The sequence below is a fragment of the Lathamus discolor genome, chromosome 5 (assembly GCF_037157495.1).
Source record: "Lathamus discolor isolate bLatDis1 chromosome 5, bLatDis1.hap1, whole genome shotgun sequence".
Lineage (NCBI taxonomy): Eukaryota > Metazoa > Chordata > Aves > Psittaciformes > Psittacidae > Lathamus > Lathamus discolor.
Window position 1 is genome coordinate 116,368,542 of NC_088888.1, and position 18,624 is coordinate 116,387,165.

General features: G+C 41.9%; 1 long non-coding RNA gene across 3 annotated transcripts; it reads right to left on the reverse strand.

Annotated features, from left to right (window-relative positions):
* Positions 1-930: 930 nt before the first annotated feature.
* LOC136015805 (uncharacterized) lies at positions 931-16,747 on the reverse strand. Of its 3 annotated transcripts, XR_010613359.1 has the most exons (7): positions 16,701-16,741; positions 16,149-16,276; positions 6,631-6,773; positions 5,718-5,793; positions 4,821-4,931; positions 2,678-2,855; positions 931-2,574 (listed from the first exon to the last, which is right to left on the reverse strand). It is a non-coding gene; the product is annotated as an uncharacterized LOC136015805 (long non-coding RNA). The 3 variants fall into 3 exon arrangements; XR_010613360.1 differs by lacking the exon at positions 16,149-16,276 and having other exon boundaries at positions 5,718-5,789; positions 16,701-16,747; XR_010613358.1 differs by lacking the exon at positions 16,149-16,276 and having other exon boundaries at positions 16,701-16,747.
* Positions 16,748-18,624: the final 1,877 nt, after the last annotated feature.

The window sequence follows — 18,624 nt, forward strand, 5'->3', positions numbered from 1 at the left end:
CCAAGCAGCACCTGCATATGTGATTTTCCAGCACCAAACATGCAGGTGGAGCAGAATTAAAACATTTTGCCAAAGGGTGCTGCCACCACACACTCTTCCCTCGCTCCAGTTCCCAGCATTCCTTCACACGCACTTCCCTGCCCCATGCAAAGAAGAGCCAAGATTTTTTGTGTGTACAAATCCAAACAGCACATAGCACAGTGACAGAGGAAAAGCACTGAGCTACCTGAGGGCACAAGGCAAGCTGAGCCCTAGAAGCCAGCTTTTGTGCTCATACCTGATCACAACAGCACAGGCTCCAAATTTCACATCTGCACTACTCCTTCCACCAACGCAAACTGCACTAAGGCAGGCACACAAAGCATCATCTTTTTCCCTCCTCTCCTGAGGGAAGTGAAGAACTGGTCCCCATTAACCAGTTGCTATAATTATTCCTTTTTGTGCTTGGTCTGAGTTGCCCACTTGGGGATACTTACAAGCCTGAAGAACAAAGGAAAGATGGCACTCTCATCCTAGTCAATGTGTGTTTCTATGTCTGCCTGCCTGGTGCTGTTAGGAATTGAAAAGGCTTCAAAAGTTTCAAAATACCCACGATACCATCAAGCCAAAACATTTAAGGAATCTAAATAAACCTCTAAGGTTCCCGAAATCAGCTTTGTAGTTGTGCCAGCCACAGGCTGCCAGCAAAGCCAGCCTTCATCAAAATCAGAAGAGCTGGAATCAACATTCGCTGGGGGGAGGGTGAAATTAAACCCAGTGTTAACTGTTAATGTGTCTGCCTTCAATAAATAATGTCAAAAGGATGCAGCTGAGTAGTTCTAGGAAAATGGAAAGTTGTTGGTTTGCCTATTACAGAGCACTCAAAACCACAACACAAAGAAATTTTTCAACAGGCAAACATATTTCATAGTATCTGAAAAACACAGGGGCTTGAGAGCCAAGGTATTGTTAACTGGAGATAGATGCACTCACAGAACTCGACAATCTGCCTCAAAGTCACCTTTGTAGGGCAGCTGGGGATGAGGAACAGAAATCAATCTTGGGGCTAACACTATACTTCTGCTTCCCAAATCAGGCCTTTATCCTTCAAAATAAAAGAATATTGCTCAGTAGCATTAGCTACTGGCACAGTATTATCACCCTTGTACAGAGTAGAGGCTACTAAAGTTGGCTACAGCCAAATTAACTTGACAACATACAAGAAAAGCAGCTATGCCACCCCAAAATGCTCATGTCTATAAGCAGTATACACAAGAGCATTATCCCCTCCTGACACAAGACAAATGCCCTGATGTTAGCTTTATCTGGATGCATTTATTTGAGAAAATAAGCAGGCTGTGGTTAGTTTGTTTTCTTAATATTTGATTTAGTCAGACATGTGGCTACAAAGAAAATGCAGGACTTCAAAAAGGCTGAACATTTCGGCATTTGTGTGGCATCAGACAGACTACAAAGGTCACTCAGCTGTCAAGATTTTGCCATTCTTGATTTTAGAAGACACTCTCCCTAGGAGCATGATGATTTTCATGCAAATGGAGGCAATGGTAGATCACTCCTCTTAACAGAAGAGGCAGTTTTGGGCAAAACAAGATATTTCAGCAGGTAGAAACTTCCCTTGACAGGACTGGGTGAGGGGGGAAGAGAAGAAAATCTGGATCGGTAGGGTTGCCAACTCACAGGACTCTTACCAGGAAGGAAGTTTTCAATACTTGGCATTTTTCCTGAAGTTTTAAATCACCAAAATGAGGCGGTTACACGACAACTTCACCTGCCATTTTTGATGTGTTTCCAGCTGCCAGCATTACAGAGACGAGACTGAATACTGGAAGGAAACATGCTCTGAAAGAACAACTCAGTATCCAAAAGGACCACAGACTACGTGCTCCACTCGGTATTTTGGTGCAGCCCAACTCTAAGTTTTGATTGAAGCTGAGTAATACCAGCTGATTCAACAGTGCTGCAAATTCAACATTTTCAATTAGTCCCATGTACAAACCCAAAACCCCCCAAAGATCCACTATTTTACCTCAGAGGAGTTTTGAAGCAAGCCATTACTGGTTTGGTTTGCTCTCATGAAGATGTCTGACTTCCACCATTAAAACGCAGTATTACTTGAAAATCAAAGTCCCCCTTGATAACTGCATCACAGTAAAAAGAAAGATGTCAAAAATTGTTTCCTACGCCAAGCACATTCACCCAATTAAAATGTAATGAGCACCAAAGGTGGGGTTTGGTTTTGTTTTTTTTTTTTTGATTGATCCAGAGCAGCTCTTTGGTCTCTTGCCAGGGCTTAATCACTCCGCTCAGAAGTGTGCTACCTGCAAACACCTTGGCCTCACATCTCCCCTTGCAGTAGCACACTGTAATAAGGATGAGCCTCATCAGAAGGCAGGTCACTGCTTCAGCCATCCTCTTTTCCTTGCCCAGCTTAACAGGATCCTTTATTTTCCCGAGCAATAGCTTTCAAGTTGAATAACTACTGAGCATTGCCAAAAACATGGCTGTGCAGGAGACAGGCTGGGGCACCCAAGTTTTGGACGGTCTGATCCTTATCCAGGAGATGAAGACTGAGACCTTCAGAAAGAAAACTCATCAATAGCAGAAGAAAGCAACCTTCAAATCAGGAAATTTGGCACTAAGCACAGACATCTCTTTCCATAACATTAAGGTCACTCACATTCTCTCATCGTATCAGAGTTAAGTGGTTCATTCAAACTGAAGTTTCTCATGATCTTGGAGTATTTAAACTGGAGAATGAAGGTTACAGCATGCAGTCATGTCAGGACAAGAAAACCTGGCATTTCTTTCCTTTCTTGCTACTGCAGTGGCCAAGAATTTCTACTTCAGTATGGACTCTGGCAAAAGAAAAGCAAATACACAAATGGATTTCATCTCTAGAGTTTACACCTTTGACTTCTGTAGGTATAAAGTGGATATGACCCTATCTGTGCAAAAATCACACACACCCCATTCATCTGGGCTACCAGATCTTGAGCAAAATCCCTCAACAATGAGTGAGCATATTCACGGCCACTGAAACAAATGTGTTGAAATAATCATTCCACAGGCTAGGAGATCTTCACCTTTTCCCCAATTCTTTTTTAACCCTCCAGTTTTATTTCAGTCTCAGTTTTTCCCCTGTGAAAGACCACAGTCTTAGCCTGGAGCTGGACAACCTCTCCTTATTCATAAGCCATGTGTTCATCTGACTGAACTTTCAATTTCCAGCCTTAAACTCTTGTTTAAACTTCAGTAGTCAAACAACATAATTTAAGAGATTTAAAGTCACATTTCTGATCAAGAAGTAAAAAAAACCCCAACAAAAACAAACAATAAAACCCCAAACAACAAACCCACCACCATCTTTTACCAAAAGCAAATTCATAAACCTATGACAAATCTCACCAGGACCTTCAAGGGAAGGTTACTCATACTAAAGTATGTATCTGTCCAAATGTACACACAGCCATCAGTAGACAAGGTGTCAAGACAGTCAAGTAGTTTACCCTATAGCACTTGTTTTAAAAGGGTGGTGGTCCCTATTACCATTTTCTTACCAAAATAAAGGGCAGATTCTAGGCTTTGCTTGATGCTCCTTTTAAACGTGTGTTTTAATAAACTGTGTTAAGGGTTCTACATTTTTAAGCTGCTGAAATTAGTATTTTACCTCTGCTCCAAAAAAGTACAGGCCTTAGAGATAAAAGCTTTACCACTGGTTGTACCATAGATAGCAGCAGAAATGCAAATCCTGTTTGGGCTTTTGTATCCTGCCTTGGGACCAAGATGCAGATGTCCAGAGCTCATGTGCATGAGGAATTACTGCTTGGACTAATGCTCTGAGAGGCTGGAACAAATATATTCTTCATAAAATTACTACAAACGATGGGACACGTAATACATACTTACCATTGGTTTACATGCATTCTACACCCTAAAGCAGCTTGTTGTTTGTGTTTGCAAAGGCTTGTTTTACAGACCTGGCTCAGCTATCTATTGCAATCAGACACCAGCCTGTACTGCCAGTCCTGGGCTCTGGATTCCCCATGCCTGGTCAGGTCTCTTGAACCCAAGCAAGTTTCAGGCACTGTCAGCCCAACCTCCCTCGCACAGACACTCATTGTTTAGGACCCTTATTTTGAGATGCTGGATCTACAGCTGACCTATCATAAGCTAGGAGCACACTGTCAAATCCCCAGTAGTGTATATATGTGCTCCACAGAGCAATAATCTTGACAGATACCTTGGTTTAGAGTTTAACCCTTCAGGATTTGTTGAAAAGTAGGATCTCAGCAATATACTTTGCTCAGAAACAAAGCACAAGTCATGAACCTGGGCAAGAAATACCAACTGCTGATCTGTCCCCTCCAATTTCCACAGTGCACAGTCTTTTGGATTGCACACAGTGTCCTCTGAGTACTTTTCAACACCTCGCTTCATTTTCTGAGTCAGATTCAAGTCTCTGGCCAAGCAGCTTGGCCTGTCTTCACCACCAGACTGCCTCCTAAGCAAAATGTACAGTATAGTTAACAATCAAAATGACTATGGCAAAATACACTGGAGCTGGCAAACTGAAGCAAGCAGTACAGATACATATTAATTTATCACAGCTTGTAACACAAAACAATAAAAACCCAGAGCTTCATGATGTGGCCTATATGCCCCCCTTGTGCATGTAAGTCTCATTAAAGTTAATGGGAGCTGTGTGCCCATCGTATGGGGAATATAAACTCTGAGCAGTGAAATGCACCATATGTTTCCCTATCAGAAAAAACACACAAAATTCAACTGATACTAGCTTTCATCCTTCTGGGAAGCCATACCTGAAGGGACGCTGATGGCTGGACACAGGGCCCAAACTCCTTTTTATACAGTGAGAACTCCTCCTTATACAATGAATGACAAGGTCAAGCAAGATGCAGATGGCTTGTTTCCTGAAAAACCAGGAGTTTGTCATAGTTCATAAAAAGAAGACATGGGGTAAAGGAAGTCAAACATCAAAGGTTTTCCTGTTTTTACTTCCTGCCCATGAATCCCCAGTCCTCCAATTTTTGCATCAAAACCCAGAAAGTGTTGCATACTCAAAGCCATTTTCACTCAGACAGGAAAACCTCAAAAGAAAAGTGACAAGCCATGTGAAGTGTAAAGTGTGGAATTCTACCTGCTACTGACACGACTGATAAAATGAGGAGCTCAGCTTCAGAGACAGCAGAACCTCCAGTTCTAGGTGCTTGTAAAATGGGGAGGTTAGAAGTGACACTGATGAACCACTTTCCTGAAACTTTTGGGGGTTTTAAGCCCATTTAAGCTACATCACGGATTCAAGGGTGCTGATTCAGCACCAGGCACATGACTTACAGCCAGGATCTTGGGCAGAAGCCTGCTGAGAAAACATCTGCTGATTACTTCCAAAACCCAAGATCCAAACTACAAGATGAATCTTTGACCTCCAAAAAGGTGACTAGATATCTGCAACACAGCAGCTCTGCCTGCCCCTTCCCTGGTTTTGTGTTTCTTTATGGCATTAGACTCCTACAGAATACAAAACATTCCCATTGTGTCACAGCCTCTTGGAGAGCTGTTTTTTGCAGACATTGCAATGAATATGGCCAAGTGGTACTAAATAAGCATGAAAGAAGCTGGAAAGATGCCAGGAACGATGGAAAGAACTCAAAGCTCATTGCAGAGTTCGGGGAATAATTCTGTCAATTGCTACTTACCAGAACCCTGGGTATTTGGGCAGCGTTTCATCATTATTTTCATGTCTGTCAGTCATATTGCTCAGCACTCTGCTGACTTGTCAATTGAGTGGAAAAATAGGTAAGTGGACAGCAAGCAACATCAAATAAGTATTAAGCCTTCTTTCAAAATAATAATACAGAAATAGTTTGATCAGCCCTCAGGCCTGCTTCCAACACTGATAAATAGCTTTCTCATCCTGTCAACCAGTCATACTGATTTCAAATCCATCTAGTGGGACAATTCACTGAAAACACCATTCAGAGCATGTAAAATAAACTCTCTTGCATACAGCACTGGAAGAAAACCAGTATTTTATCTCTGAGCATATGTACCGCAAGAAAACGACGTTTTGGGTTTATTCTACAAGAAATATGGGAAACTCCGTGTTTTTGTGCTGCATGCGTAACACACTGAGCCTCCTATACAACATCTGGGTTTGGTACAGATCTTATTAAGCATGGTATTGGCAGTCAACATATGCTGCATTCCTGCATCAGTGGTAAGTAGCTGCATGCAAGTAGACTGCAAAATGGCATTCCCCTCTCCATTTTCCCTCCTTGTAGGCAAACATGCGCATGTCCACACAAAGCAGTGGACCCAAATCTTCAATATCCCATAGCCAGCCTGTACACACACCTTCTTTGCCTTAAGCAGGACCCTCTCAGATGCATTCAGTGAATCGATAGAATCTGCCATACCTCCTTTGTGGCAGGGGCAGAGTATAGAGTGGAGTGGGTGAAGAGCATAATTCTGGGGCTTCAGCACATATGTAACCTATTTCAGAAGTGCCTACAGAAGTTCCCAGAGCTGATGGGAAGCTTGTGCCATTATAAGCAGGCAGGTTAAACCCACAAACCAAGCTGGTGATTTTTCATTTCATCCCAGCCTTACCATGCTTTGATTTATGATGATCTATATTTTCCTTTTTCTGTTGGAGCTAGAGCTGGTCACCTTCAGCACAGCGATCACCTGCCCACAGGCCAGGGGGCAGACATTGTCTCTGGGGACCATAACCGAGACGAGCCCACTTACGTCTGGGGATAAAAAATACAGAGTTTCATAAATTTGAAACAACACACACAAGGTAGAAGTGTGACCGCACTTTTTCCATGTAAATAATGTCATACGTGTGAGGAGGGGGCCTTCCGTCATATTTCATGAATGGGATCATTATGTTGCACCTGACCTACAGACATTTCAATTGCCTTTTTGTTTTATTATTTTTCTTATTTATTTTTGCTCGATGACTTGTATATAATCAAATGCTTTATGACGCTAAATCTTGTTAAGACATTGCACTTTGCAGAGGCATAATGTCAGTAAGTTTAATCAATCTATAATTTTTGTACAGGAAGATCCCGCTGTGACATTTAAGCACTGAAAAATGCTCTGAGGAGGAAAGAAGGGCTCTATCCACAGATATTTTCAGAGCCCCACATAGCCAGAGCTTTCAGAATAATTTAAGGTTTGCTTTTATTATCACCATCATCATCTTTTTACAAATAGAAAAGTAAGTATTGCATTAGCAGGAGTGGGCCAGACTCCAGACAGAGGCCCTGTGGAAGAATTTGCACAGAGTCTAAGTTAGCTCAGATTCGTATCGGCCTCCAAGAAAAACATTCAGGAGAAACACTAAATCCTCTGAAGGGAAATATTAACAGATAGTCATGAATGGAAACTGATTATTAATTATTTCTCTCTCTCTTTCTCTCCATTTTATATTTTTAGTTTAAAATGTCATGTAAAGCCTGACATTGATAAAAATGGCAGGAAATGTTCCTTGCTCAATTAAATTACCACAAAGACCAGCTTAACATCTGCTTGGCAAACCCTTTATAAATGCATGGCATTAATATTTAATAAAAATATCTATAGCTTTGGTTGGTACTGGAGACATTTCACACTTTGCTCACACATGGTGTTTCATATAATTATTCTCTAAATGCTGTCACTTTAGTCCCTTAGCAAAATAAAAGCTCCAAGGATGATTAAATATAGAAAGTGTATCTTCTAGGACACAGTCTTCCTCTGGAAGATCATTTCTACTGACTGACATTATACGGGAAAACCACAGCAAGGAGAAAGCAGAGCCAAACTAGAAGAGAATAAAAGAAAGACCTCAATACTCTTGTCAGTACAGTCTGAGTAAAGTCAGAACTGGGAGGTTCAAATCACCCTCTAAAAAAAGTAGAGCTCGTATGGCGCAAAAAGGTGGAAGTGATCCCTTACCGCTGTTTAGTCAAAGCACAACACCTACTCGCAGGGAGTTGCACCTAAAACCTGATCACTTAATCTACTCCATTTGTATGATTTATTCGCACAATGACTCTCAGAAAGCCACTGCACAGCTGCTGCACCACCTCGAAGATACCCAAACCCTTCGTTTCCTAGCCAGAACCTTCAAAGCTTCCAGCACCTGGAGTCTGCAAAACTTCCTAATCCCAGAGACTATGCTATAGCCAGGTCAAGCTGAAGCCAGATGCTCAAAGCAACTGAGAAAATGGTAATGTTACCTGCACAGCCCAGTCCCAGACTGTGGTATCTGAGCACACAGCCCCACCTCAGGGAGCCAGCAGCAGGCCTTTAGGAGTGCCAGGGCTGGAGGACATCCATGCAGAGCTAGCTGGCAAAGGTTAGCACAGGAGACATCAAGGATGAGCAGGGGATAGATGACACTGGCCAGTATGGCATGTCTTGCTCATGTGCTTATCGGCCCTAGACAACTGCTTTCAGGGTAATGCTTGTGCTCAAATGAGTCAGGAAAACACCACCACATTTTTGCCCAACAGCTACATGTACCCTGTTGTTCTCCATCCCCCTAGTGCTTTCCCAAAGCAGCTCTTCACCTAGGTGGTCATGATGCTTAGACATCATGTGGAAGGGAAAAAGGTAAGTACACACTGTTTTTATCTTCAGCTTGAAGTTGTGCCTGTGCAACACATCACACAGAAGGCCAGATACAGCACTACAGAACAGAGCTAAACCCTTCTGAATCACAGAATCATTCCTTTCCAGATACTCTGATATCAGTCTAATGAATAAAGAATTAAAACCAACTTTAAATGAGACAGGCATCGGTATGAGACCAAGCACCTCCTGCTTCAGGAGACTTCATTCAACTTCAAGGACAGCAGCAGATTTATTAAATTGCGGTTGCTTACAGAAGTGAACAAAAATTACAGCATCCAATCACCTTCAGCTACAACCCAAGTCTGAATCATAGTTGCCTTCTCAGTGCATTTCAGTGCTTAGCCAGCTCCATTAATCTTAGACTGAAATATCTGTCTTCAGAAAAACAATTGTCACCCAGCACAGCAAACTGTCCCTGGCACAGGACAAACCTCTCTGGGTTTTGAAGAAGGGGTACAATTGAGTTCACAGTCATGTTGTACAGAGACTCAAGTGCATTTGCTAGAGTGCTCTCAAGAAAAAGACCCACAAAACAATAATCACTGACCAATGAAATAGAGCTGGTATCCAAGGGCTTCTGTTGCAGGGTTGAGAGATTGAACTTAACCTGGCAAAAGGATAAGGTGAAGCCATATTACAGTACCTTCCAGGCTGTACTCAACATTATTCCATAACTATTTAATGCTATAGTAGAATATAATACTTATAATAATCAGCAGATTATTCAGGGTGTTTGTGTGAAGCACCTCCAGCTATTAACACTTGCCAGAGAAGGGAGGGCAAGAAAGGAATTTCTTTAGACAATGGAAATGGAGAAGTTTCATCTTAAGCCTTTGATTCTTCCTCCCGAAAAAGAGAGGGTTTTTCCCCCATGAATGGAAAAGATTTTGAATCAGCTCGCTCAAGGAAGTATAACCAGAATTGATAGGATGAAACTGAGCACAGGGAGGGTGGGGGAAGTGTGTGTGGTGGAGAAGAAATGGCTATCTGGAAACATTTAGCAAAAGTGGGTATATCTGACTGTGGAATAATCTCCCCAGGGAAATGGCTGAGCGCTATTGATTGAGTCTTTCTGAAACTACCTAGACAAAGGATGGAAAAAATAAAAATCACAGTATGGTACAGCCATGCATCTGCAAGAAGAGAAGGTGGTTTTCAGTAAGCCTCTTCCACCACTGGTTTTGATGCCCCTCTAATCTTCTGAGCTCTCTATTCATGGAAAATGAGTTCTACTTGACAGTCTGTGGCTGGGGAGTAAGGGGCACTGTGAACATCACAGTGAAATGATCTGGCAGTCTGGAAGACTGAAACTTTCCCCATCACATTGCCCAGATGGGGGTACAGACTGTAAGGCAGCATATAGGTTTCACTGCACACACAGTCTTTGCTATGAGTAAACGGATGAGAAGTTGAGACAGAGTTCAAAGAACAATACAAAAGAATAATTTATTTTCTTCTTGAGGGTTTATGTCCCCCCATTGTTCATTAGTATGCATGGACTTTATTGCCCCACGAGAACAGCTACAGGGGAACACAGAGTTCAAAACCTGTTACAAAGGCTTATCAGATGGGAGCCTACCCTAAAGATCTGTATAATTACAAAAACACCACGATAATATCCACCAAGGAGCAACGTAAAACGTAGATAAACTTTAAAGGCATAAAAGTTACAGGCTACATCCTTGACCCAAGCGGATCAACATCGCTGTCTCCAGTGGAAGAACCACTAGGATTTACAGCACTAAAAATCTGACCCCAGCTGTGGTGTTGACTCTGGTAATATGACAACCTTTGTGATCTGCTGCCCTCAACATACTTCTTAGTATCTCCCTTTAACAATAATACTGTTTTTAAAAGATATATTTGCTCAAAACAAAGCTGTGAGTTCTGTGCAGTCTGAATTGACTTTGTGTGGGATTCGCAGTTCAAGATGTATATTGGCTTCTTATACTCCATAATTGTCTGCCAATGCCCAACAGTGAATGCACGATTACATGAACCCGTGGGTCTGACTCAGTATGATCATTCTTTTCTTAGTTACGATCATTTAGTGGCACTGGACAGTCTAATCAGAGAACCACAGAATGGTTTGGGTTGGAATGGGCCACAAAGATCACCCGGTTCAACCCTCCTGCCATGGTCCACTAGAGCAAGTTGCTCCAAGCCCCGTCCAACCTGGCCTTGAACACTGCCAGGGATGGGGCTTCTCTGGGCAACCTGTTCCAATGTCTCACAGTGAAGAATTTCTTCCTAATACCTATTCTAGCTCTGCCCTCTTTCAGCTTAAAGCCATTTCCCCTTGGTCAGTATTTCATGTAGATTTCCAATGAAGAAAATACGGTGACAAAAACAGTGAAAAGTACCGAAAATCCACTTTCCTTCCTAAAAAGTGCTTTGATGTGACAAACTCCAAGTTCCACTTTCATGAAAAATAGTTATGATCACTGAATTACAGGAATGGTGGCACATTCGGGTGCACTAATTTTGTTCACAATTTCTCTAGAGACCCTTCAACAGGGAGAACATCTACAACAATTACTGCTCCTTAAAATGGCATTTTATATCCAAGAGCCTAGCTTAGGCTTACAGCTATTTTTCACTCGCCCTTTCTGTTTCCCCAACTGCATTTCCAATGTTTTGCATATGGCTACATCAAAGCTAAGCATAAATAAAAAGTTAACATCCAAAGAGCTATTACATCCTATAATAGCACGCTCGTAAAGTGCACATAAATAAAAAGTGACCTATTGTTTGAAGCTTATGATTTCAGCCCTGTAGCTTTAAGATAAATTAAAAACCCCCCAAAACAGGTTGTGTTGAAACAGTAACTGGTAGGAAAACGGCCACAGCCGGGCTGCAACTCCTACAGGCACTGCCAGGCATGTGTGCAGGAAAGGACAAGGCAGAGGAAGAGCATCTGTGCAGGTCTGTGTAGGCAGGGGGCTGGGACAGACCAGATCTCCTTCCCTCGCCCCACTGATCAAATCAGGATCTGTTTCATTCTTGCCTCTAATGAGGAGCAGGGCTGGCCCATGTTTTCAGCAGTCCTAACAAGCAAGAGCAGGCGCAGATCCACAGACATTACTGCGAAGCATGATGTACCTCCCTTAAGACAACCATTTCAGTGCTGTAAGTGACCACTTCTTGAATGTTGCCTTAAACTTGTGCTCCCCAAGGATGCTGGATAGTGGCAGTTTTCCAACGATGGAGTCAGTCTGAACAAAGCAAATTGTGACAACTCCCACAGTTTGATGTTTCACAACTCAGCTCATTTTTTTCATGTTTATCTATCCATGTCAATTGTTCAAACTTTGGTCTTACCTGATCCAAACTCATCTAAATCACTCAGGATTATTCTTCAGTGGTGTTTGGCACCAACTGAAAAAATTACTGAAGAGCTTTCGCCAGGTCTCAGGAGGGTAAAAACCACAGTACTTGTGTGTTAACTTCGCTTTGTATTTAGTCTATCTGAAAGATTTGAATCGGTTCCTCCCTACGACACTGGCAAAACACTGTGTACCGTTAGTACCTTCAACTATGTTCTCTGTGCTGTCAGATATTCAGCAGAGTCTAGGAAACGATACGCAACATAACACGCTCTGTCGGACAACCTCCCCAAAAATACATTCCCTTCCCTCAAGTTTTCTCCTGAAAATAGCAATATTTTATTCATGTTGTGATTTCCTCACCCTCTCTCTCTAGTTGCTTTTCAGTCTACAACAAGCTGTTTTGCTCTGAGAGAGAAGTATGCAATGTTCTTACTCAAAGTAGTTTCCTACTCTTTGTGCAAGTGAGAGGAGCAACAACAATTCCCATTCAAAAATCTCAAGCATCACTTACTTGTAAACAAGCTGCAGAAAAACTGCAGCAAATCAACAAGACTCCTCCAGTGATGCTACTGCTGCTTTTCCCACACTCCTCACTGCAGAACCAGACACTGAGAAAAGCACAGACGCAAGCAGCAATACGTGATGTCCAGGGGGGCACAGAGACCTGCACACTTGGGAGAGGAGCTGTATAAGAAGTGCTAATGTGCAATAGCAGAGCATATTGAAATGATAAAGACAGGACTGTCTGGGGCATCATGCTTCTGTTTTCTAATGGTTATGGATTCTGCAGAAATGCTAATGTTTGCACTAAAGGCCCTCTCAGCAATATTTTGCAGCCTGAATAACTCTTTATTTTGAATTGTTTAATTAGTTAATGAGGTTGGGGAGAAGTCCATCTTAGGGCTCATTAGTTAAGACTTTAAAACATGGAGATTGAAGACAATTACTGTCTGAGGGAATAGTGAAACTTCCCCACTTGTCAGCCGAACACATTATTACACTAAGTGCATGAGCTACACTAGCATTTGCTGGTCTCCATGTCCAGTCCTGGACCAAGCAAGGTGCAGATACATAACCTGCGGCAGCTGCTTCTGACTTCTTACATGAAGAGTCCCCCCTTCCAAATCCATGGAGCACTGACAACGCACAGGGAAGAAGCACACTTCAACAAGCAGATCTGCTGAGCAGGTTTCCTCTCTTAATGGCCCCCAAAAGTCCATCTCCATAAAGGTGTTCAACCACTACAATGTGCACAACATGCCAAATTCGAGCCAGATGAAATGTGATGTTGAATTAACAGATACAAAAACTGGGTGAGAAGGTCAAGATTAGTTAAGCGCAGAGTTTAGTTTCACTTGATAATACAATTAACGGAAGTAATAAATAATTTTTTTTTAATATGTAAGATGTTTTCCATTTCTGCTGTCTACCTGGACCAATTTTTTCCTTATGGCAATAGAGCAGCATGCCACTTCTGTTAAGAGGGGTAGAATGTGAGTAACTCCAAAACACAAAGGTAAGCCACCCAAGTGTGAAGTATATCTAAACAAATAGTTACTTAGTCCTTGGAGATCTGTGTAGAGCCTTTGCTTCAGGCCAAGCTGTTTATACCTGTGGCACTTCTTAATAATTAACTTTTTATAAACTATTTACAAGCAGAACTTTAATATAAAGTGCAAATCTGAACCCCATTACAAGAACAAATGTACTGTTCCAGGAGACCAGTTACTGTAAGAGTTTAATATAATATGAATCTGCAGGCTTTCTAAAGCAGCTAGCTTTAATAAAGTCTGTACTTACACACAAAAACACACACAACCGGTTTGCTTTGCTACCATCAGCAACAACCACTCAATGGTGTATACTGAATTACGACACACTGCTTGGATGAACAGACACAGAGGTAGGTCTCTTAAGAGAACATATGGATAGGCCACATACTGTACAATGGGCAACACAAGAAGTGGGAGTTAAGCGCTGCTACTGTGAGGGCTGAGTAAGTATGAGTGGTACTTGGCCAAAAACTCCAGTGAAAACACACTGGAGCTCAGCTGGAAACAGACCCAAGAAAAAGAAGAAAGTGACTGGGGAAGAAAAATACTCACAAAGCAGCTTGAAAAGAGCACTGCTAACATCAGGGTTCTTGAACAGAAAATGTGCAATAGGACTCAACATTGGGATTTCATTCAATTTCTTGTTTTCCCAAAACAGAGCTGAAGGGGGAATTAGGCTTTTGTCTAAGCCAGAATGCAGAACTATTGCAGTAAAGGCCAAAGAAGAAACCAACAACTGCTTGTCACCTCTGTTTGGCTAAAGCGAGCTTACTACATGCTGAAGTTTATGTAAAAGTCTATTCTTTTCCCTTTTGGAAGTCCTGTCCTTATTTTGTTATCTAACTGACCTCCAAAAGCCTCACCCTGAGCATCTCTTCAGAGGTTCAGAAAAATCTGGCACAGGCCTACCATTCTTCCACTGTAGTTAAGATTCATTTCACACAGAATCAAGAAAGTTTTAAACTTCATGGGGGAAAAGCTGGTTCTGGAAATAACGTTCACATCAAGCTGCTTTTTTGTCTTTTTCTCTCCCAACCCTACTCTGTGTAGCTTAGAGAAACTTAAATTTATCCCAGCTTTCATATCTTCATCCCACCAGCTGTAGCCCCTGGTGTCTCTACTCCAATTCCTAAATTTCCTTTCTGGCCCATGATGTAATTTCTTATGCTACCAGTTCTTCCCAGAAACCTGCTTCCTTAATAATGTAACTAAGGGCAACACCTTTACAGTGCTGAAGCAAATCGGTAAATACAGTTGCTCAAGTCTGTTTTTTTCTCTCTCTAGGTTTCAGTAACCTTTCAGGAAAATAACTCCTTGCAGACCATTAGTTGAGGAAACAGAGCTAAGCAGTAAAATGCCAGTTCATTACACTTGTGGGGAAGAGAAGATGTAATAACTGCTAGATTGCAAATAGTTTTCTTCACAGTTATAGTAAAAGAGGCAATAGAAACAAAAGGTATTTCTTGAGCTTTCACCATCACCGGAAAAATCCCTCTACGGTACTTACCTTCAGGGTTGGGGGGCTATACCAAAATCAAGTTTATCTGCAGGCTGGTTAGAGGCAAGATCAACTCACCTCATTCACACCAAAGTATACTTTGGTTACAACCTTACTGAAATAAAACTATTAGCAGAGGGAGTTTTTGCTCAAAATTAATACTGGAAGTAAAATTCAACCCTGAAAGTACTTTTCCGTATGTGTTTGTTTGGCTTTTGGGTTTTGTTTTGGTAGCTGCTTCATGTTCTTGTTTTGTTCTCTGGGTCAAAATAGGATAATCAGAAAAATCAGCTGGCTTAGACAGGCTTCCACTTCGGTTTTGATGGAGATTTGGTAAGTATCCTCCATCAGAGAAGATTGTTTTTCTGCTCTTTGGCTGCTGGACACAGTTCTCAAACAACTTTAACTGCAACAGCTCTGTTCAACGTTAACAACAATGGTCTTAAACAAAGAGGAAAACAAACCAAAGCCCCAAAAGCCTTGCTCTTCACCCACAATTTCACTTGTGATAGCACACTTGTTTTGCTCTAACAGCAAAGTAGAGCACATCAAGCACAACCCAGCAGAAACAGAATAACCCATTTAGTTACAAAGTTTCAGGTAGTTTATCATACAGTAACAGAAAATCCTGTTCACATTTTAACAGCATCATTATACTTTCAATGGAATTTAGATCAGCCCAGTGAGCTCATTAGGTAGCGTTGAGTAGCCATACCTACAGAGAAAACATTACAGGATTTGGGATAAAGCCTATTAAATTTTTGCAAACCTTCTACAGGTTTCATTCAATTCTGGATGAAGCTTTTAGTCTTGCATAGAGGAAACCACAGATCTTTTACAAAAGAAGCTTGTACATTTTTCAGGAGACTATTTCTCTAGCAAACTGTCAGGTAGCACTGTGTGAATCATTTATTTTTCATTTGGCAGCTGAATGAAAACTAAGGAAAAAAAAAAAGAAAGAAAAAACCCTTCAGTACAAGCTGAAGTGAATTTGAATGGGTTTAATTTTTATCTCATTGAGCCAAGAAAACCCAGACTTCAAAAAAACCACACCATTTCGCTTAACACAGACATTTCCGCTGCTAAAGTAAAAGCCAGGTATAAAGAAGACAGAGTTACCACTAATTTTACAGCCCAAAGAGGACACCCAGAGCAGAGGTGGAAGGTCACAGTCCTACTTTCATCCACAGCAATTGCACAGTCCAACCTTCACTTCTCCACACACACGATCTATCACAACAGAACACCTAGAGGTAGAAATACTGTTCTCACCTTCCTCAAATGATACTATTAATGACAACATAACATCAAAATCTAATTATTGCCTAGAAACAGGTTCTCCTGCATAGAATAACAGAATGGTCTGAGTTAGATGAACCTTAAAGATCATCTGGTTCCAACTCCCCCACAACAGACAAGGACACCTTCCTTGGTTCATCCAAGACCAGGTTGCTTCATCCAACCTCACTGTGGACACTTCCAGGGATGAGGCAGCAACAGATTTTCTGGACAACCTGCAGCAGTTTTCCACCACCCTCATAATGAAGAATTTTTACCTAATGTCTAATCTAAATCTCCCCTCTTTCAGCTTAAGCCACCCCCACTACATGCTCTTATTAAAGACACTCTCAGATTTCTTGTAGGCCCCCTTTAGAGCTACCTTCAACATACCTATAAAACTCCTCCTTATCTTCAAAAAAACAGATCTCTTCTTACAAAGCAACTCCCTCAAGGGGACCAAGGAAAACACTTATAATGCTGCCAGGCTCCTGAGGGCACTAATGAGCCCTTAATTGCCCTGATGGGTCTCACCTGGGATTCCCAACTACCTTGCTCCTAAAGGATAGGCTGACTATACCTCTCACCTTGGCTTTGTCCCCATCTGTCTGCTACCAGTGTTTGCTCAGCATTCACTGCTGCCCCATGGTCCTGCTCAAGGACTACACCATGGTGGGGCAGCGACTGCCTGGTCCCTGCTCCCAGCTTCCCTGCAGCAGCCTGTGCTATTAGCTTGTCCATAACTGGGTGCTGTGAGGCCAAGTTGGAAAACCTCACCAGTCCCCCAAGCCATGGGGTCCAGATTTCCACTTCTGTGGAGCTTTGGGTGAGCTGCCAGGCGCTGCAGGAGGAGGGAGCCTGTAAATGAGGAGAAAAGAGTGGTTGACGCTGCCACAGAAAATTAAGTTATAATAACTTCTGCCAAAATATTGTAAAAACAAGGGGGAAAAAAAGATGCTATTTTAAGTCTTCCACTCTACAGAGATTATATTCAGCAAGTTGCCTCTCTTCAATTTGATTAGGAAAGTTTAAAAGGTCACAACAGACCACGGAGTATTTGCAACCTGGAAATGAGTCAGCTTTCAGAGCACAGGGTTGAAATGCCTTGCTGAAGCAGCCTGTCCTTCTTGCACCTAAGACATCGAACCTATAGGCTGACACATGGAATTTTATGTCTGCAAAGCATTTTCTGAGCTAGCGTAATTATATTTGAAGCTGTAGCATGATATAAACTGCTTTTAAGTCCCATAAAAAGCTTGTGGTGGTCTGCACAACAAACCTCTCTAGTGCTATAACCCAGGTATTAGTCAAGAAAAAATGTTTTGTTTTAACCTTTCCTATCAAATACTCAGAAATTTAATCAAAAATCACCCACTTTTTTCCATATGCGTTTTTAATGTCGAGGACACGTCACATGTCATGGGAAAAAATTTGCTGCCGCAAATTTCAACTAAAGAGCTATTTCTTTAGGAATAAGGGCCCCAACAGTGCTGAAAGAAGAAATACTTAAATGTAGCACGTGCAATAGTGAAATTTGCTCCTATTACTTCAGACTCTTGGGACCAAGACACCAAGTTAGTCATAAATGCTCTGTGACATTAAGTTTTCCAAAGATAGCACAGCTTTGACTGGTAAACCATAAATTTATGAACACCTGAAAACCCCAGAGGGCAAAACCAAATCTTTAGGTTTGCAAAGGCAATTCCAGTGATATCATTTTATTAGCCCCTTACTACTTCACAGCTCAGAAAGCAACATGCATCTAAATTAAAGCAGTATCTCCATGTCAGACTGGATTTTGTAAGGGACTATGTAATCAATACAAAAAGGGAATATAGATTATGCAGAGCTCTGTATGATAAACTGAAGCATTCCTGTGATTTTTGTGATCATACACAGAATCATAGAATCATGGAATAATTTGGGTTGGAAGGGACCTTAAAGCTCTTCCAGTTCCAACCTCCCTGCCATGGGCAGGGACACCTCACACCAGAGCAGGTTGCTCCAAACCCTGTCCAACCTGGCCTTGAACACTGCCAGGGATGGGGCAGACACAGCTTCTCTGGGCACCCTGTGCGACGGCCGCATCACCCTCATAGCGAAGAACTTCTTCCTACAAAGTTTCAAACTCAAAGACCAGTGAGAAATTGCCAAGCATCGTGTCATGACCTGGCTGAGCTTTAACAGGAGATACCTGAGCAGTGATGGTGTCCCTCTGCAAGATGAGGCTATCTATCTGACACATGCAGCTTCAAAGTCTGAAATAATGCTGTTGAATCTGCTGGCCTCCTGGAGAAACTGCACTGTGTGATATCAC